This window comes from Lonchura striata, chromosome 4 (assembly GCF_046129695.1).
Source record: "Lonchura striata isolate bLonStr1 chromosome 4, bLonStr1.mat, whole genome shotgun sequence".
Lineage (NCBI taxonomy): Eukaryota > Metazoa > Chordata > Aves > Passeriformes > Estrildidae > Lonchura > Lonchura striata.
In genome coordinates, this window is record NC_134606.1 from 59,956,000 (window position 1) to 59,977,965 (window position 21,966).

Below are 21,966 nucleotides of genomic sequence, written 5' to 3' on the forward strand. Positions count from 1 at the left end.
CAGACCCAGGGAGGAGAAAGGTGGTGTATATCTGTAGTGATTACACAAGGAATCTGGTCAAGCTGGTAGATACAGCCTTTCAAGCAGGCAGAGGGCTCTGAAAAAGCTATTATTTCTGGACAAAAAGGAGGGAAGGAAGGGGAAGGAAGGGCCAAGAAGGGCCAAGAGGGCAAAAATTATTGATTCTGCATTTCCACTTTGAGCAAACCTGAGTCCTTTCCCCAGACCAAAAAAAAAAAAAAAATCAGAAATCGGGTTTAAAAAAAAAATAGTATGAATGTGGCTCACTAAAAATACATAAACTGGAAAAATAAATAATAAAAAGGAAACTGAAAGCAAATCTTGTGGTCAGATCAGAATACTGAGGTTTGTTGTAATTAAGATTTATTTTAATGGATAAATGTTGGTTTTGGCATCCTGTCTCCCGCCTAGAAGCATACACTTCAAATTTCTGACTAATATTTTCATTTCAAATTGCCCAGAAAGTGATACCATCTTAAGTTAGCACCCTGGGACCTGCAAAGCAAATAGGTAAACTTGGGGCTCCTAGAGGAAGGACAGAGGTCCCTGGAAGAGAGAACTGTTTCCTGCCCTTGTTAGTTTGGCAAACATGTATAGGCAGTGCACATACCCAGGTATGTAAAGAGTAATTTTATTACTCCAAGCTGAGGAAGTGGAAGGTATATATACTCCTGAGTATATGTGTGTATATATGTATGTGTACATATGAGTACAGGAGTACACATGAGTACATGATACTCCTATATATACATATATATATTTAATGTGCATCAAGTATAGGCACTAAGGTGTCAAGTAAAGGTCCACCCTCACACCCAGACAGATCTAGCCCAAGCATCCTCCCATGCTGAGCCAGAGTGGGACACTGCTGCTCTTCCCCATTTAAGTGAGCACTGCAAGAGGCTCCTGCAGAGCACAGCAAATCCGTTCTCTAAGCACGTTCTCTAAGCACAGTGTTTTGATGAATGCTGAACAACAGGAGGAAAAATGTGGCCAGCCAGGAGCAGAAAGAGGCAGAGGGTGATTTCAATAGCCCTCCTCTTCTGCCTTGAAGCCAAATAAATACCAGCTCCAACACCCTGCACTGGGATCTGAGCTGACTCTCCAGTGCAGCAAAACATTAAAAGCTACTAATCACAAAACTTTCCCCTCCATCAGAGGAGTCAAACACAGGTAATTCACTCACCTGTAAAATCACCCAAAAATAAATTGGGACTGGCTGCAGCCCCATGAGACTGCCAGAGCAGCACCTGTCTTTAAATCAGGCACATGCAGAGCTTCATATAGGATACACCTAAAGCTTTATAGAGGACATACCTAAAGCTGAGCTCCTGAGTGGTTGTTTACAAAACTGTGAAAGGCAAAAAAAGCTCAGCAGACCAGGTGTGAACCAAGAAGTGTGCTTTCATTACTGTGAATCTTCTCCACAGGCAGGACTCTTGCTTGATAGAAAATAAAATAGGGAGGGAGAGGATGGGGCAAAAGAAGCACTGTAGTGCCAAAAGCAACCCAAGTAATACAAGTAACCCAGATAACGTGAGTAACCCAGCTTTGACTTGTAAAAATGTATTTTTTTCAGGGTTTTACTCTGCAGTGATTCACAGCACTGCTCCTTTCACAGCCAGCAGCAGACAGCTTGCTCACCAGCTCTCTCAAGCAAATTGGTTTGCTCCTAGGGGCAAAAGCAAGTTCTTTTCTGAAGAAATCCCCAGGACTCAGCTTTTAAGGATTATTTTCTGTACTGGAACTGTTTATTATCTAAATACACTTTGGGTGGCTACACATACATCCTCCCTCTGATGACCTAACAATAATTCCACCTGCAGCGAGGACGGTTTGGGGTGCATGTGTGGCACACCAACTTGACAAAAACAAGTCATCAGCCAGCACTTTACAGTTAGAACTCCTGAACGTAGCTTGTGCCATTGCCAAGCTCTTCTTTTTAATAATGTATCTACTGTTTGACGCTGCAAGGATCTTCCAGCATGTAATTAAGTCCAGGGAAGTCCTGCAGGCAGCAGTAAGATGAAACTGATACAGTGCTATGTAAAGTCTAGCATGTAGGTTATATAGTTGGTGGGTATATATAAATACACACACACACACATACATATATATATATATGCATATAATATATATATATATATGCATATAATATATATATATATAATATATATATATATATGCATATAATATTGTCATTCCTTTACACACCCATGCCTTTTCAACATATTATTAATAGCAGCAGATCTTGGAGTGCTGCATACGTAGGAACACTGTTGATGTAACATTTTGCATGTTTATACTCAATGGATATTTGTGATTAACTCTGCAGGGCATTTCTTTTGTATCTCTGTTGAGAAAATATTATTAAATGGTAATAGCCCCCTTCTTGCAGGTGGCCTGCAGATTTTGTGTGCTGTTAAAAGATTAGTTACAAATCAATCTGGAAAACAGGGTAAGGACAAGGTTCAGTAATTTAATGAGAGCTCTGATACAGCACATTCCTCCTTTTGAAGTTCTCATCTTTTTTTTAAGGAAGCTGGTGACATCAGAGGCCAGAGACTGCAAAATCACTCATGAAAATATCACTGTATTCTGTGAGGTCAGTCACTCACCTATATAACCTGGGTGGCAAAAGTATTTGATTCCTGTCAATTGTAGCCATGACTCTGGATTCATACAAATGTTTCTCTGTATAACTCTTAAAAGAATTCTTGAGAAATTAGTTTCCTCTGTCAAAATTTAATGTTCAAAATTTCATGTTACAAAGAATAAAATCACAAGCCTCATAACCACTCAGTGAGACCAGTGAAGTTATCTTACCAGTGTTGAGTTGCTTACTGAAGTTGAATTTACCAGTGTTTATATAAAGTTGAGCACTAGCTTCTGATTAAAACTAAAATGATAAGAAATGAGCTGAAATGTCAGCCACCATCCCACAGCTCATCTACAGCATCACAGATTAGAATTTTAAAATGAGATGTAAAGAAATATCTGCCTGCACACAGCATGAATATGGAAGGCATTCAGATACCAAATCTGTGCTCTCAGCCCTTCCTCCAAAATTCTGTAGCTTTTTCATTAGCAAGTAAATAAATATGTGCAAGAGCCACACTGTGCTCCAGCAATGAATAAATGACCCACAGCAACGCAGATAAACAAATTACATGCACATCTTTTCCTCCCTCCCTGAGACAGTTATTATATCCTCTTTCACTGACTCAATGAGAATAAATTCAAACTCTACAATTTATTGAAGATAAACCATCACAGGGCTAAAAATGCCAGGTTTTGGCTATGTGCTGTGATCCAGAGTGCCCAGCCCTACCCACTGGGGCACCTACACCTAGCATAGCAACCCCCTTTTTCTTCCCCAAAGATTAGCTAAGACAAGACAAAGTCACGTTCCTTCCAAAGACAGCAAACCAGTCTCAGAGGTTCTAATAACACTTGTAATGAAGGTTAGAACTTTCCAGACAAAATCTGTTTCTCATGCATTTTTATTTATTTTTGGTATTCACCATTTCCTGGAAGTTTAATGGTCCCAGTACCAGGCTGCATTTGTTTCTCCTCTAAAACCCATGGCAGCACATTTAATGATTTAGTGTAATTTGAACTAAGCATGGCTCACAAACCATGCTGTAAATTTAATCCCTATTTCACCTAAGAGACAAAATAAAGTTTGAAAGAAACTGCTCAGAACAAAGCAGACCTTTAAGAAGTTCTGCAGTTCACTGAATTTGATTACTAAAAGTAGATTAAAGTGAGAATGAAGGGGATAACTAAGTTAATCCCTATGAGCTTTCTGTGCAGTCAGTCCTAACTTCTGCCACCCCAATGACATTTCAGGTGTTCAGTGCTTGAAAGTCACAAAGCAGCTCCCAGAAAGACCAGGTAAGTGATTCACAAAGTAATGAATGCCTAAACACAAGACGTTTGGGAGTCTTTTCTCTTGTATTTGGGTGACATAATTTTTAAGATCCTTAATTAAAAGTTTCCCAGACAGTTACAAGGCAAAGCAGATGATATGCTGAGATTCCCCTGGGATCACACAAATCTAAGTGACAGGGCTGATGAAAAAGAGTGTACACTGGAAGATACATTACAAAAATTATGAGAAATAAGAAGCAAGAGGGTTTTCACCTGGTGCAACAGCATAGGGTGAAATTTGCAATTTCCTTCATTCAACTCTATCCCAAACTCTATTGTCTAGAACAGCACGCAATCAAAGTATGAAGAGAGAGTGTAAAACAGACTTCCTCATAGTCCAGAGACTTCCTTTCTTATGGTGGGTCTTCTTGTAAAGAATCAACATTAATAGGATCCCAACTGGAGTCCAGATTCTGGGAATTAACATGCTATCAATAAATAATAAAAGTCAGCACGAGAGAAGGAGAAACTTACTGCTTTGTCACTGCATGGAAGGAAGCAAAAAAATAATAACTAAAAGAAAATTGGATACTGCTTGCAGTACTATCTTTAAGAATAAAAGCACTCCTGCTGCTAGAGCTGAGATCTGCTGGCTGTCAGACAAAGATGGGAACATTCACTCTTTTATTTGTATCATTGCTCCTTGCACCAAGATACTTCAGAGTGGGTTCAGAGCAGGGTTTTGGTCAGCATTGTAACACATCCCAAATGAACACAGAGTGCAGTAAATCTACACCCAGGGCACTCTGGCACTATCAGCACTTGGGCTGGATGGCCAGACCTCAGGCTAAGCTGCACCACACACTGGCAAACCCCGGCTGCTCAGAAAGGCAGTGCACAATACTCACTGCTGTCTTCAACCAACCCGGCTCTCAGTGAGGCAAGTGTGACTCAGAGCCAAGTGTTGCCAAACTGGGACACCTCCTTGTGAAACTGCTGCTTTCCGTACATTATTTTTAGCTTTCTAATTATACAGTTACCAAACACACCAGGAAGGCTGAGTGGGTCCCTCCTTAAGTTAGGGGGGTGGGGGGAAGTGGCAGCAATATGAACCAATTGAGATGATTTCAATAAGGGGGGGAAAAAAAGTGACTACCAGCATAGGAGGTGATAACACACCGAAACCCACAATTCTGACAGAACAAAGATCTGCAAGAGCACAGTTCAGGTAACACACTAAAAACACAAGCTGGATGCAAGACTCCCAGGGCCGCCTCTGTGCTACTCTCCACCCACAGAAAGCACAGATGACCCGAAAATTAAACCGTAACCTCTCTATATATCCCAGGGCAGGGGGTGATATTTCCAAGCACCTGGTGAGCTGTCAGCAGCCAGAAGGAATTGGTATAATAGACTGTCTATCAGCAGTTAAGTTGTATCATAAGCTAGTAGTAATATCCTATGATGGTGTCTTTTAATTTATTTTTAGTGCTGTAACACCCAACAGCCCAGGAAGAATACATTTCCAAATGGGTCTGCTGGCTCACAACCTCATTGCATTTCTTCTCTAAAAGGGTTATAGGCTGCTGGCTTCAGGGTAAGGAGGCCTGAATATTTACAGCATGGCAATTGCTGGGGATAGCCTGAGCCTCTAATCACCCTGACAGTGGATCCACCCTTTGTCATCACAGCAAGAAGCCTGATTGCTCTTTTCTTGCAAAGTTTAGCCGCAAATTTTAAAAATATGGATTTAATGCAGTTCAGATGCCTCATGTGAAGTCAAATCTAAGAGAAGGGTGTTTTTCAAACTTCCACTGCAATGACTTATTTCAAGTTCTACATGGCAAGGCATGTCTCCACGAAGCCTAACAAACCAACTGCTAGGATTAATCACTGCAGTTTGCAACATATTCCTTTCTCCGCTGCCACATGAGTTCAGAGACCATTACAGCCTCGAGTTCACACTACAGAAAGTTATCTTTATATCATTCAAAAATCACAGAAAATCATTAAGTGCCATCCGTTTTTTTTCCTCAAAGATCTATCATATGAGTGAATTAAAAATTCACACACAGTGCTGCTATCCTCTCTCCCTCAGGAGGCTCCTTCCAGAAACATGTGGTTTTTATTGAAAACAAATTTTAAAAAGGCAACGCAGGCCGCCTCTGCTCTGAGCTCCCTCCTCGCCCCACCAAAGTGCCATACTCTCTTCTCACCTGGCTGTGATGTCCAAACAACTTCTTTCTAGCAGCTTTAAGACAACTGGATTCACACATAGCTATTTTCTCCACAGGATTTTGTCAATAGGAAAGAATTAGGGGGAAAAAAAAAGAAGCATGCGTAGAAGGATTTGTTTTTGGAGCACAGGGCTGAAATGCATAGCACATCACAGCATCCAGACAACACAGCAGCTCCTCCACATGTACTCTCATCTTGCTCACCTGAAGCTCTTATTTCTTTTCTTTCTTTTTTTCCCCTCTCCACTTGAAGGTTACTATTTCTGCAGGCCATTGATGTGAAGTCAGAGAAAAGGACTTTACAACACCAAAAGAGAAAACCAGAGCCGGAAAAAGGTCACACTATTACATGTCAGGAAGCTTGTTTGGTCCGGTTAGGTCCTTCTCTGACTGCAGGTGGTAATTTTACCTTTCCGACAGCAGTTTACCTTAAAATAAAATAAAATGTAGCAGATGTCACCAGAAATTGCAAACTGACAGAGCTCCCATTCACACAGGCTCTGAAAATAAAGGCTTATCGCACCACATGGCCGCCTGAATTTCTTGATGCAATGACATCACTGGCACCATCCCTAACTAAAATACCAGCTACCACCCACCCACTGTCACACTGAAGTTATTGGCCATCTCTTTCCAAAGGCCAATTCGATGAAATAAGAGCAATCTCTAGAGTAAACAGGCATTTTATTTCCAAATCTAACCTAATTTAGTACTAGCTGGCTTCAAATGGGATGAAAAAGACATGGTTGCCATTCCTAAAAGCCATAAACCAGTTGGACTGGGGCCACTGGGAAGCTGGTAGGATTTCATCCTGCTACCTATTTTGCTGAACCAACTTTGAAGGCACTGGGTGCACACTAACAACCAAATGTTTTGTGGTAGCTCTGCTCTTTCAGGATCAGCACAGGTATAAGAACTGTAATAGGGATCAAATAACTGCACCTCCATCCACATCTTCCACCAGCTCTTGTCTTCTCCCAAGGAGTCAATGCTCAGACAAAGACAGCACTAGTCAGTGCTTGGACCCATCACCACCATCTGGGCAAAGGAGGCCAAAACACTATTAACAGGTTAGCAGAGATAAGCAGAACAGGAAAGCTGGCAGGAACTCTCAGGGAAAATACAGAAATACTGAATGCACTTCAACGGCAGTAAGAAGCATCTCAAGAGGACTGGCACAGGAAATCTGCTAAGCTTCTCTGTAGAGAGATTTCATCTTATTTCTTGAGCAGTCTATTTTAAGACAATTTCAGTGACCTTACTTAAGAGATTATGCTGTGTTTCAATTAATTTTTACAGCATTATAATTAATATTTTGGTGTCTGCTGGAAAGCACACTGAGCTCTGTAAAATCCACATGTGCGGCGAGATGACAAGTGCTGTTATCGAGGCGGAAGGAAGGAGATAAGAGCCCTCCAGCCCTGCCTGGCAGGGCAGAGCAGCAGCACCCCTCCAGCTGACTGCTCCTGCGAGGGCCCAGCGCACAGAAACGCGGCAAAGGTCAGCACTCCTCCTCAAATAACCCAGCCAGTACCGCTAGGGTGGGGATATTTTCCCAAGCTAATGAATTTCCACACGCACCCACACCACAAGCAGAGCTTCTCCTCGCCACTTGCTCAAATAACCAAGCCCCAGAAGGTGAAAGCAGCCAAATCAGCACAGCTTATACACACGCAGCTTATATAAGTGCAGTCTTTTTTTCCCACTCAGAGAGCCAAACCTTAGCTCATCTGGTCAGATACATTAATTCCTCTGTATGCTGATCACCTCTCAAGTAAACCACCCTCACACCACTACAGAGGCTCCTTTTTGCAGGGCTCATTTCTGCTTCTGTTTCATCCCTGGTTTTTCAGGAGGACAGAAGACATTGCATGATACCACTCCTCCAGATCTCTGCTCCCGACACATTGCACCTCCAAACCAACTTTACCCTCATTCACTCAAAGAAAATTAACTTCTATAAACCCACATTAATAAACAAGACTAAACTGATGGGATGCTGAAATAACTGGAAGTTTCTGGGCATGTTGTTACTTCAGGAGCAGTGTTTTCCCCTCAACACAACTTCAAATACTCAATTTTGATTTTTGCTGTTATTGTTTCAATGATTTCCAGCTGTTGATGCTTTTACCAAGCAGGACCGTGGCACAACTGTACAAAATGACTGACAAGCATCTCAGCTCCACTTTTTAAAATCTCAAACTCAAAACAAAAAAAAATCTTTCTGAAAACTTGGAACAATGTGACAACAACTGAACTATACTTCATGAAATTCAACAACTGTGCAACATTTGAGCACAGCCATGAACGTACGTTCAATTCATCCAAATCTTTGCAAGAGATTTTGGTAGGATGCTGCATGAGTGAAGTACCACTAAGCAGCGTGGCTAGAGGCTGTTCAAAACAGTCTTCCTGAATTTGTAACACATCAGGAGCGAGGGGAAGACACACAGGGAAAACTTCTAATTGTGACAACTCAGGAATGCTGATTTGTGACTGAGACATGATCTGGCACAGAGGGCAAGAAGTCTAACTACAGGAAAGGGTTAAACTCTCTGGAAGCAGGAATGCCAGGGACAGAAGGACTTCTTACAAGGGAGAGAAGTTTCACTGGGTGGTAAGAGACAGTCTCATCGGTTTTGTAGCCATCCTGGAACTGAAGCCTCAGGGGCTGAGCTCAGAGACACCTTTGGGCAGCAGAACTGGGCTGAGAACTATGCAAATACTCTTGGGATTAGTGCTGGAGGCAGTTTTGGCATTTGCTTGTGATGTATCTTCGAAGACTCCCTGTGGAACCGGGTACTTCAGTAGGACTCTGTACATATACTTAAAGACAAATGTGTGCTTCATTTGCCTCAATGAGCATCACAAAATTTTCCTACTAATTTTTTTAACAGTTCTCAAGTGAAAAAAAAGTATATAACAACTTCTAATACCATGTATCAAATTGGAAATTCTGGCATTACCAAAAATACTATTACACAACAAGCTTACACTCCTAACAGTAGGTTACCTGTATTTGTGGGCAGATGAGTTATAATATCGACTCTGGGTTTAAACATCTTCAAATCACCAGCCAAGACCCATTTCCAGGACAACCCTTTATCTCACTGTTGGGAGTTCTTCTCCCCCAAACCATTTCTAGTACTGTCTGACCTATACAGAGCAAATGAGGTGGGGCAGAAGCTGGGTGGGTGCAGGTGGGGAACCATCAGCCCAAGTAATGACAGGTAAAAGAAAATTAGGTGTAGCCTAATGAACAACACGAGCAAGTGCAGACACTGTCAGCTTCTTTGTTTACACACACAACCATCGTTTTAATTGGAATGGTGTAATAAATTGAAGTATTCAGGACATTGCACGCAGGAGTAACATTCACTGTGAGCTCCAGCTTTACTTTTTTCCTCACTCTGAAATAAATTAGATGTGCTGCTGATAGAACAAATTGGTTTGCATCTCTATGAACACACCAAACAGGAAAAGTTAAGTTTAGTGAAATGCAAGGACTCCAACTAAAATGTTGTAAGGGTTTTGTCATGTGCTTTCAGCTATCAATGACTCCCTTGCCATCACATTTAGAAGCGACATGAAACACATCTTACATCTCAGGTTCAGAGTGACAAAGCAGTCTCAGACAAAGCAAGGACCTGAGGTCAGCTCGGCAGGTTGCATACAGCTGGCCTGCCCCTCTCACACGAGGTTTTGTAAAACACTTGCCACAAACCAGGGAGATGTGTGCAAGCACAGAATAAGTACTGTAGTTTGAGCAAGTAGGCACAAAAGGAGTGCATACAAGTCAGTATTTTTTGGCAAAAGTTACATATAACATGGAATGAGTTGAACACAGCTCTTGAAAGCTGGGGGGAGAAAGAACCTTACAGATTTTTTGTAAGACTCTCTTGCTGCTATAGGAAAAGAAGTGATAGCACACAGTTGATAGCTATTCTGCCCATAAAGCCAGAGACAACTAACAAACTAGTACACTTGCTGCAAGACCTAAATTCTCAAAGTATTAACCATTGTTAAATGGTTAAACCACCCTCTTAAAAGTGGATTTAAAACAGGAAGCTACAGAAGAAGAGAACAGGAAGGAAAAAGAAGAGCAATGTTGGCCTTAGGATTGAAGTACTGATCCGGTCAAAAGCAAGAAGCAAGTGCCAATCCTATATATTTTCATCTCCCCTGCCATTAAGTCATCTATGCTTTTTCATCCTTATATTTCAGTGACCTCTTAGAAACACAGAATTATTTAGGTTGGAAAAATCTCAGAGATCAAATTCAACCCAGCACTGCTAAGTTCACTACCAAACCATGTTCCTAAGCACAACTACACATCTTTTAAATACTTCCAGGAATGGTGACTCCACTACTTCTCCAGGCAGCATATTCCAGTGCTTTAAAATCCTTTTAATGAAGACTTTTTTTTTCCCTAATATCCAGTCTAAACCTCCACCGCTGCAGCTTGAGGCCATTTCCTTCTGTCCTGTCACTTGTTACTTGTGAGAAAAGAACTGAACCCCTATCTGTCAGGTAGCTGTAGAGAGTGATAAGGTCTCCTCTGAGCCTCCTTTTGTCCAGATTGAACAACCCCAGCTCCCTCAGACACTCCTGTTAAGACTTGCGCTCCAGACCCTTCCCTAGCTCCATTGCTCCTCTTTGGAAACCGCAGAAAAATCCATTAACAAATAGCCTTGAGAGCCAGTATCTGCAAAAGGGTTCCTGCAACACCACTTAAAAAAAGGGTGACATTGCTTTACAATTCACTAAACAACATATTTACTCACAGGCTGACTACATATGTTGTACTTAGATGTCACAGCAGATTACTCACTAATTACACTAGGAAAAACCCAAGTAATTACTGCAGACTCTTTCCTCTGGTGCAGAAGAGGTTGGAGACATTCATTTACATGACAAATGATCACGCCTACAACTAGCAGTGGCTGCTTCCAGCACAGAAGGACCCCTCCTCCGACAAAGTGCCATTAAATAATCTTTTTTTTTTTTTTTTTTTAATCACACTAAAAGCTGAGGATGGATCAGAAATGCAGAGACTGAAAAAAAATTAGGAGCTCTCGCTGTTAAGGAGTCTGTTTAGGCCACTGGTGCAAAAATCAAATTGTTTCTTAATATTTTATCTGATATTTCAGGCTGATAAAAACTTCTGTTACTGAATGAAGGAAATCATATTACCAGGGCTGATATTCATCAGAAATATTTTGAACTGAATATGTGAACTGCTTTTAACTGAGTTTAAATCAATAACACCACTACTGTGGTTAGTTTTATTGAATTGTACTTTGGAATAATATAATTTCAATTATGTTATGATGACAGTATTACCCTCTGCTATGAGCTGTATTTATTCAGCAGGAAGGTGAGATGTGCCACCTCTTCATTTGACAAATCAGACATATCATTGCTCTTAATGCTATTTTATGGAATGAGCATTGCAGGTTTACACTGCCACGTATGCATCAGGCTCTTCCCTCAAAAAGTCAACACCTGGAAAAACCTTCATTTTGGATGGCCTTTCTTTTTCCTTTCAAAAATAAAGCACTGGAGAGAAGTTCAAATGCAACCATAAAAACCAACACAAACTGGCATATGTTAAGTGTCTAGGATCCTTCATGGCTGTTTCATGAAAAAACAAGAGATCCAAGCAGGAGCTTGGAAGCAAGAGAAGGTTTGTTTGTGGGGGGTGGTTATGCTTATAAGCATTATTTATACATGCAAGACAACAGCTAAATCTTTCTTGCTTCTCCCAGGTGGAAATGCAAGAGGGGAGCAGCTTGTCATCTGCTTTAAGCATTTGAATTTTTTGTTACCTGTAAATATTCAGCTGTAAAGTGGGAGATATGAATTCAAGGCTCATTTCTTTGTTTTCTCTCAAAAGATTTTAATTTTTAAAGCATAATTTCATAGTTTAACTTGCATAACATTTGTCTTTGTCTTTTTAAACTCCAATAGAGTTTAAAACCACAAGGAAGTGGCAAGCAAAAATAACTCATCATCCTAAAACAGCACTTGTCAGAGGTGAGTTTCAGAGCACCTTGACAAAGGTCATCAGAATCATTAAATGCATTTTACTGGGGTTTAGATGCAGTAAGAGGACCAAAACCAGGAACACTGGCACACGCACACAAGGCAGGAATAGAATCCTACTCTCCTACCTGGCCATGGGCGCACCGCAAACTCATTCTATATCATAACATTGTGACCATTATTACAGATGTGCTTTACAGAAGGCTCCCTTTCCCCCCACCAAGCACCACTGACCTGCAAACTCTCAACCTCCATTCCTGCAATACCTATAATTAAGTAGCTTTTACTTTCCTTTGATGTACCAAAAAACAGAACTAATAATTTTTGTCTACTTGTTTGACTAATGGCCACAGAAATCACCAATGTCTTCAATTACCTTAGTGGGATTAAAAAGGATTTTGTTTTTCCCTTTGCATGCATGGATACAATGCTACTGAACAGATTTCCCCACAATCATCAACAACCAGCTTTTAAGTCCCTTATTAGCCAGTGATGCTCTTGCTCTCTTTCCACTAACTTGGAGTCATGCTTGGTTTTCATCAGCAGCAAGGGAAAGGTCTCATTCCTAAGAGACATCCAGATTACATTACTTCCTGTACCTGGGTCCTTCTGACTTGGGATAAACTCACTGTCTGGCTTCCTCTTATATTCACATACAACTCCTCCAACATAAACCATCACTTTTGCAAACAGGTATAAAGGTAATGCAGCTTTGTTCTTTAAATTAAGCTGAAGTGGGACTCCAAGAGCCCCAAGTGGCACCTGCTTCAGTCAGGTCTCTTCTACTCCAATATCATTCTGATAGACATCCATGTCCATGCACGCTGCTGTCGCTGCAGTCTAGCCAAGAACTATTAGCACTTTGCAGCCTTCAATTTAAGAGCATCAGTGTGTGACAATTAGATATATTAAATTCTGTTAGGCCAATAAAACTTATGATTTAGCTAACAGAAGGATACCAATAATTTATATGTATTTTTTCATCAGTGATTAATCTGCTAGACTTCATGCTTTGATCATGATACTTGTGGGTTTCACTTTTCCAAAAAAATCCATTACAGATATGCAGGCAAGTGCCAAGTTACACCACTACCTATAATTTCATTCTCCTTGCTGCCAAACTGAGCCTGGGTCCTTTACTATGCGTACAAATGCTAATTACAGCTCAACACTAATGCTAATCCTGACATCTGCTAATTAAAAGATCACATCTTCTGCAGAGTCAGCAGTGCTATTCAAATGAAAACATTAATCAGTTTAAAATTAAAAAAAAAAATCAATCAACAAAGCAGGAATTTTAGTCCTTGGTTCAATTAATATCAAAGTGCAAACTGGGAGTACTCAAGAGCAAGTGTCAGTACATTCTTTGGGAACATGTAATGTTCGGTGAGAAGGAAAACTTTCAGCACTGTGTGATTTTTTCTGTTTTCTGTTTCTCTTACACCTCATTTGATCCTCTCTCCTCTGCAACCAGAGCACCTCAGAAACCCAAGACGAGCCCACACCAGCATCGCACAGTCAAGGCAAATATTTATATGTGTATATTCAAATAACAAAGAAGTCCCATTTAAATTTCATGGGACCATTCTCCCCTACAGCTAACACATGGACCTACAGGATCAGGGCTGTCATGGACAGCTACAATCCATTAGCACATTCACTAACAATGTCATGGACAGGATAGTCCAGATTTGCTTCCCACTTCAGCACACACAGTAGTCAGGGAAAAAGGATAAAAAGCAGGATGCATCCACCCATAAAATAAACACAGAGATCATAAAACTGCACCAAAAAGTCTACACATGCCTGGACCTAACACATAGGGCTCTTTAATTCACTCATTCCTACCTCAAACCCTACTGCTTTACATCTTGTCCTCAGTGCTTGTTTTTTACTTAAGGGGTGTCCATCCATTGCTCCTGGAAGAACCCTCCTGCACGGTATCTTCACTCTCTCCATGAACTGAGCTGCTACTTGCCAGACCCTGCTTGCTGGCTGCTTCTCTGCTTAGAAATCACACTAGGTGCTCTACAGACAAAGTAGCTCTGCTCAGAGTTCAGATTACTGGGAACATTAGAACCAGGCACACTACTCCTATTTCCAAGGAAAACAGAAAAAAATGGAGGTTTTAAAGAGATGAAGAGAAGGTGCAGCACAATGGCACCCCAACAACTCTGTCTCTTACAGAGTAATCTTTTAAAAATCATGTTTACTAAGTGCCAAAAGGATGCCTATTGGAAAAGAGAATTAGGAAGTCACCTCAAAACAAACAAAAAAAAATTACCTTGTCTTAGTGGGGCAATACTCCTGCAATCCTCCAAAGAAAAAAAAATCCAGTAAAGGAAAAAGCCCACAGAACAACAGCAGCTTCCAAGGCAGCACTGGGAAAGAAGAAAAATACGGTTTTTCATTCATGTAGCATGCTGCTGCTCAAAATTTATTTAAAATAGGCTGCATTTATTTTGCTGGAGCTCAATAGAAGAAAAAAAAAAACTCTTTAGATTTTTTTATGCAGGTTATTATTTGTGATTTTAAGGAATCCAGAAATCAGGTTTACTGACTTTTTAACAATGTTAATATGAAAATGTTCTTTTGTAAGATGCCAAGGTTTCCTCCCTTCTCAGCTACATGCCCAGCAATCATCACCTTATCTGCATTTTAAAATTTCTGTTCTGTGAAGTCTTACAGTGTAATATATCTTTAGCTAATAATACACTGCAGCCAGTTATAAATTAATCACACAGATAAAAGGTCTAAAAAAGTTACCAATATCGCTCTGTAATGCATATGCAATATTACCAAGTCTTATTTGAATAGAATAGGCAATTCAATCAAGAAAAAATGTGACAGAGACTTCCGACTGCAAAAGAATCTTAAATCATTAATGAAACTAAGAATTTAATGTATGCAAATTAAATTATAGATGCATATTTCAATGGGCTAAAAGTTTATGTGCATACTTTACTTGGGAATCTGCCTTGTGATACGATTAGAAAGAAATGGTGACAATTCAGATTTTTTATTACTTTGGACTGTAAAGCGTTCATATAATTTATGTTCACCTAAAAATGTACAAAACTCCATCAATTAAAGCCAGGCTGCAGATGGTATAAATAGACTGCAGCCCCAATAAAGGTGCTATAAGCACTGTCTCAATACATCATTTGAGGTTCGCGTCTCACTAGTCTCCACTTGTAAAAAGCAAACAAAACCTGAGGTTATGAAAAACCTGGCACCAGTCTGCACAGAATTCAAAGAAAATAATTTGAGACCTGTCCTCCTCTGGTAATCAGATTCAGCAGCAAGTTCAAAAGTTACCAGGGCATGCCATAGAGGACATTGACCTGTACAACCATTAAATAAGCTTTCTCTCCTGACAAATCACTTTTTAAAGACAGGAACAGAATATGTTATAAAATATTAATCTTATTGATTGTGCTCTAAGAAAAAAAAAGGTTAGAACCTGATAGCAGAGGATATGACAGCTTGTGGCTACTACACATCTCTTCAAAATTACTATGTTGGATTTTTTCCCCTTTTTAGTAAAGCAGGCCAAGAAAACATTCCCCTAATTAAATGTCAAATATTTCTGACTTCTGAAATCAACCCAGTATTTCCTGCTATAAGCCATTTACTGGGAAGACAAAAATCCAGGCAGGCAATGGGCCCTTCAGGAAACATTTTTTAGCCCCAAGCACAAAAAATTATATTGATAAAAATACACACACTTATGTTGCCACAGTGAAAAGGATCCGTTGGAGCTCAAGGCAGAAAACAAGAAACAAGATGTCATTTTCCAGTTTGAGGTAAATGTACTAATTTAACATTGGCTCCTTTTTTATTTTGCCTTTTTTTTTTTCCCTTTTTTTTTTCTCACAACAGATTAACAACACTCCCAAAGAAGACATCACAGCAAAGTGGAAGTTCTGAGGCAGATATTGCCACATCCAGCTAACAGAGAAATGGTACCCAGGGAGCCAAAACTGAGCAACTTCACCAGGGGCACAGCACCAGCAACTTTTGCCAAGATGCTGAGCCCTCCCCATCAGAGGTGAAAATTTGGTTTTAGGCTCAAACCCCGGAAAACCAATGCTCAGTTACAAGGGAGGATTTAAACCCTATTAGTAGATCTGCATAAAAGCTTTGTTGAATTAAGGCTCTGCCCATTTACACCTCTTCCTGTTATCATTTCTCCCTGGGCTATCACTAACTCACATAGGATCTAATGACCTAATTAAAACACTCACAGCATTTTTGATGCCAGCTTTCAACACAACTAATGGCAAATGAAGGTTAATAACTGGCAATTATCATACCCCTTTTAAAGATTTTGTTTTTAAACAAAGGAGTGACAATATAAAAATAAATTACTGCAAGGAAACAGCAAGCATACATGCTGTTCCTGAACACTGCTAAAATCCATTCACAAGAACAGCAGTTGTGGCTATAAAATCCAAATATTAGAAATATTCAATGGATTCAAGCAGGATGAATCTTCAGACACTGCACATTCTCATAATTTCAGCTTTAAAAAGGCCACCTATAGAAAAAGCTATCTAAATACTAGTTTACTGATATAGAAATCAAAATTGATACCTTGCCAAGATACAACTACTGAAGTGCAGATACAGCAACTGAAGTGCTTCCTGCAACTTTTCATTGTTCTGTCAACAAGCTGCTTCTTTGCTACACTGCCTTTCATATACATTAGGCCAACCAATCCCCATGGTCCATTTCTACTCAGAGAGCTTCAAACTTACATGCTTTAAAAAACAAATAAACAAAATATAATCTTTAAAGATGTAACAATAAAAACCTCCCACCTAACGTGACACTACAGAAGCCTGAGCAGCTTCATGAACAGTTTATATTAACAGCTGCTGTAAAACCAGTGGGGAACACAAACTTATATTAAAATAATATTTGAGGTTTTCACAACAAGAGACGCACAGATTTGCAGCAATACAAAATAGTATTCATAAAGGAGTCAGTGCTTGGACTTATCTAATCAATTGTGTCCTTCAGTAGGAAAGACTGTTCATAATGCAACACCTCAATGCCATTCAGGCTCCATCAATTCTTTCAGAAGCAGATGCTAAGTTGCACTGAGCAGAGCCTCTAGTGTATGGCAAGGTCTATCCAGAAATGCAGTTTTCTCCAGTAAAAAGATTTATTCACAGTTCAAATTTGCAAATATTAGGAAAATCACTGAAAATAAGATCAACTGAGATAAAATTAAGTATCATGTTTAAATCCCTTGAACCCTGGTTTTGTCAGAAAGTGTAGCCTGAGAAACAGAGATTTTAAACTCAAACTTAGGAACTTTACAGATCTCTGCCTTCAAACTGCTCCAAGTTTTTTTTTTTAAAGCTAATTAATTTTATTCAAGATGAACACACATGCCTTTGTGACCTCAAGAAAATCTGTGGAAGAAGTCTGTGCAAAAGCACTTCACTTGCCACTGGAGTTAGGGTACAATGCTGATTTGAAAATAAGTACAGGTGTTTCATGCACTGATAAATCCCCATCAACTGGAGCAAAATAACAGGACTATGCTGTAAACAGACACAAAAACAACATAAAAAACTGTCATGAAACGCACACAGTTTCAGAGACTGCAGAAGGCATGAATATACTTCAGAATCAGTGACTTGAGGCAAAAGGACTAAGGGCTACCAAGTAACCCTGAAAAGAACATTCTCAATCCCCTCAATCAGAATTGTTCATTTCCAGCTAAAGTGCCTAAAACTTTCAAGCAATATTATCAATTTCTTTTTCTTTTTTTCTTTTTTTTGAGGTAACAAGTAATACAAAATCATTCATTGGCTCTAACTCCATATTGGTTTCCTCCAATTTCTTAATTAGATCTGACAATTATTACCATAAAGCACAAATTATTTTTAAGCTACACTGAAGTAAACACTCAGCAACATCTGCTTTGTTTTCATTGTTCATTAAAACTCATTCAGAACAACAGAAGTTTTAAATGCTCCATCAATAGTTGGTACTCTGTATTTAAATACTTCGATCAGCTCCCTTCAGAAAAAGCAACATATGCCATTTTCCATCAAGACTAAAAACCAAAGAAGCCTTCCCTTGGTCCTCTAATGAGGGCAAAATCATCCAATGGCACCACAGAACTTTACCAGCTGCTAAAAAAATACAAAAAACTCAGCTACCAGTGTGAGACTGCTACTGTATGTTCCTAGAATCCCCATCTCCATTTCAAAAGTCAGGACTGCTCAAGGATTCAGTCACCTAATTAAAAAATTAAAACCAGCAGTGTGGAGAAAAAACAGCAACAAGTAATTAGTAACAGGGTGAGTGAATTTAGTGCTACGTATCTGCAATATTGATGGATTCAGGCATGTGCCACACATATATAGCTCTGCTTTGGAGATACAAGATCCAGTCTGCTCTCACACCCCTCTTTCTCCAAAGTTCTGTACTAGTTTTAAAATGAATTTGCATGATGATGAGGTTAAATTCTGTTAGTTTTCACTGGACTATATTAGAAACAACAGAAGAAAGAGAATAGTACACACCTTGCTAAGCCAGTTACCATACCACACACACATCTACAGAATCACCGTATCATCAAGGTTGGAAGAGATCTTTAAGATCAAGTCCAACCATCCACCCAGCATTGCCACTGTAACCCCTAAACCACTAAATAATCACCCAGCACCAGATCCAGACATCTCCAGAACAACTGACAGTGGATCCCATCAGGGGCCACAGACTTGTGGGTGCCTAACTGGCAGAGCAAGCCACTAATCATTTCCTCATGGATTATGGGGACTTCCCTAATTTCTCCATCACCAAGCTCAGCTATGAGAGCTGGGTATCCTGACGACAACTGGCCCCAATATTGAAGACTGGGGCAAAGGCATTAAGTACACATGCATGCATATATATGTACACATTCCTACTCACACATATACATGTATGCCATGCTCAGTGTTCCCTAGGGCAGGAGACTTAACCAACACACTGGGGACTGACCTTTAGACCACCTAAGTAAGACTGGAAACAGAAGGTTGAGAGAGATTCCAACATGGCAGAGCAAACATCGTACACACTTTGAGCAGCTCCACCCTGTCCCACAGCTTGTGCTACTACTACGCAGCCACACAAAAATCAGCTGTAAACCAGCCAGGAAGCTGATCCCAGGTGAAAACAGCATAGCAAGATTACAAATTCAAGAGAGATTTTAAAATTAGAGCTTCATTTCCCAGCTTGGTTGCCCATACAGGCACAGAAACAGATGGGAAATGAAGAGGGTTGATTTAGGGGTGGAGGGGAAAACAGTCAAAACTTGCATTGGAACATCTGTCCAAACTGCAGTTCTAAGGGAATCAAGAAAGGAAGGCAGAAAAAAAAAAATCATAGTTTTTGAGGAGACTAGCAGGATTTACATATCCTTTGCTCATAGAACAGCTTTGTTAGATAAATCATTAATTTGCCAGGAATCAGGAGCTTAGGGCTGTATTCTGAGAAGCTCCTCTCCCACCCACTGGCTCAGCATCCCAGGGCACCTACCCAAGGGATACCTTCTCACACAAGGCAGACACATCTCCCAGCATCTGCCTTTTCAGACTTTTATGTTTGCAGCCCTTGAAAAAAAAAGGGAGAGCAGAGGTGTATTTGCTCAGGTTTGCAGGTTACTCCATGCTCTTGAGGGGAAAAAAGCCATTCTAGGAGTCCCACTCATAACATACAGGACTGCACAGGAGCTAACAGGAGGAATCACTTGTGTGCCACCACACTTGCATTTATTTTAGTGATATTTAAGGTGCACGTCTTACACCAACTGAAGTGAGAGCTCCTCCTGGGCACAAGCTCTGTGAAGATCAGGGGCCATTTAAATTCCTCTCCATGCACTTTCTGATGGATCAGCTTTGCTGTGCCAGGTACCAGCTTATCACACAGATTCACATTAGAATTGGAGATGCACTGCAAGCCAAGGAGAGTAATTTCCTGGGATGGGATTCACCTTCTCCATCTTAAGATATCTGCAATGTAAATGTCTCTATCTGAGTTTGGCACCTTAGGCTTCCTTTACAGTCAGTGAAGAGAAATAATCTTTTTAGGATGCAATTCATCTGACATATTTTAAAGGTCTACATGAGAAGGAAAAGAATCATGTCTCAAAAGTGTCTGCCTCTTTCCATTAGACAGAAGGTCAGTTTAAATGATTAGTTTTCATACAGACATCTCAGACCAGATAAACAAAACCTATCTCATCTTTCTGCTTTTAACAAACAAAGCAAAACCAACAAAAAAAATCACAAAAAACAATCCTAAACAAACAAACCCACACAAAAGCCCATCCCAAAAAAAACTCCCAAAATCAAAACAAAGACCACAAAAGCCAGACACACTGATCCCATGGCGAAAGTGGGATGCAGAATAAAAGAATAAGATTATAAAAATACCAATTAGCTACTCAAACAAGCCAGAACAATGCCCATTTCCTGTCCACCACACTTCAGCACTGCAATAAAAGCTCACTAATGAGCCAGTTAACCACATCAGACTTATTCACTGCCTACAGCAGTGACCAGCTGACCGACCACCAAACGTGTCCCCATGGATGCTCCCCAGCTGTAGCTCAGCCCAACTCAGTGTCTGGGCAGACACCATGAGAGCAAGGCAGGCTGCTCACTGAGATCTTTTTCTAGTTACCTGACAGCTCAACTAATTTTGTTCAGGAAAAGAAAAAGGCAAAGTTGCAGGAGTGCCATACTCGTGGAAAAGCAGCCAGAAGTAGCTTAAGAAATTTGGAGACAAGGTCAGCTGTAAGAAAAAGCTAAGCATTTGTCATTTAAAAAATACCCACAAGCAGGATCCAAGCACCAACCCCTATTTCTGCATAAACCAGTAATTAAAAAAACCATATTATCTTTATTCCTTTAATATCTTAAGTATTAATATCTTTAATATCTTAAGTATCCAGGTATTATTTCTGGAACAGCAACAACTTCTAAGGTATCTCCAAAGTTCCAAAGCCTTTGGCACATTGTGATTTTGGAGAAGTTGCTGTATACTTGCAACTTCCCACTGGAGTGTTCAAATATCATTTTTAATCAGTGACATACTTATAGCTGTCCAAAGTGAAAAGACATGAAACGATAAAGGTCAGCATGTGGACTGAAGGAAGTTCAGCAGATGAATCATGGGGCACAAGGGGATTATACCCTGTCACACTTGTACAACAGAACTCAATTGTTCTGCTGCAGGAAACAATCCTGTTAATCATAACATTATAATATACATACAATACATAAGAGGCGCATAATAACCTGTAAGTTATCGAGTATCAGTAAAATAAAGTGACAAGATATTGTACTTGTAAATGAAACTTTAATTTCTCCCATATTTTAGCAATATTACGAGTCACCACTAGATTACTTTTCAAATGTGTCTCCACATTGAATGAAGCAGATATTTGCAAGCCTCTTCAAGCTGATTCACCCTTTACTTATCCAGGCAACCTCTTACATGACTAATGTGGAGGAAAATTCAAGTCCACAAAATTCAGCTCTCAATTAGAGGCTATTTTTAATTAGCTAAAAACACTATATCCAAAGACTGTATCAGCAGCAACTGGCCTGAATCAACACAGAGTTTTTGAGGAAAACAAACAAAGCAAGCCCACACAAGAAAACTTCATCTGGCCTTCATCCAAGCATGCAAAAGGGACATTTCCATATCCCTCTGAAGATTTCACTGCACTGGCCAAAGCCAAATTAATAAGGGAAAGACAGCTTCTTCTCAGTTTAAAAAC

At 40.0% G+C, this 21,966-nt stretch overlaps 1 protein-coding gene across 11 annotated transcripts in view; it reads right to left on the minus strand.

Moving 5' to 3' along the window:
* Positions 1 to 21,966, minus strand: part of ADGRL3 (adhesion G protein-coupled receptor L3) — a 496,471-nt gene that overhangs the window by 458,713 nt on the left and 15,792 nt on the right. The window contains exon 2 of one of the 11 annotated variants that reach the window (XM_077782978.1): positions 14,461 to 14,557. The exons of the other annotated variants lie outside the window; for them this stretch is intronic. The gene's annotated coding sequence lies outside the window, so the exon portion shown is untranslated. The remainder of the gene's footprint in view (positions 1 to 14,460; positions 14,558 to 21,966) is intronic. 11 annotated transcript variants of the gene reach the window in all.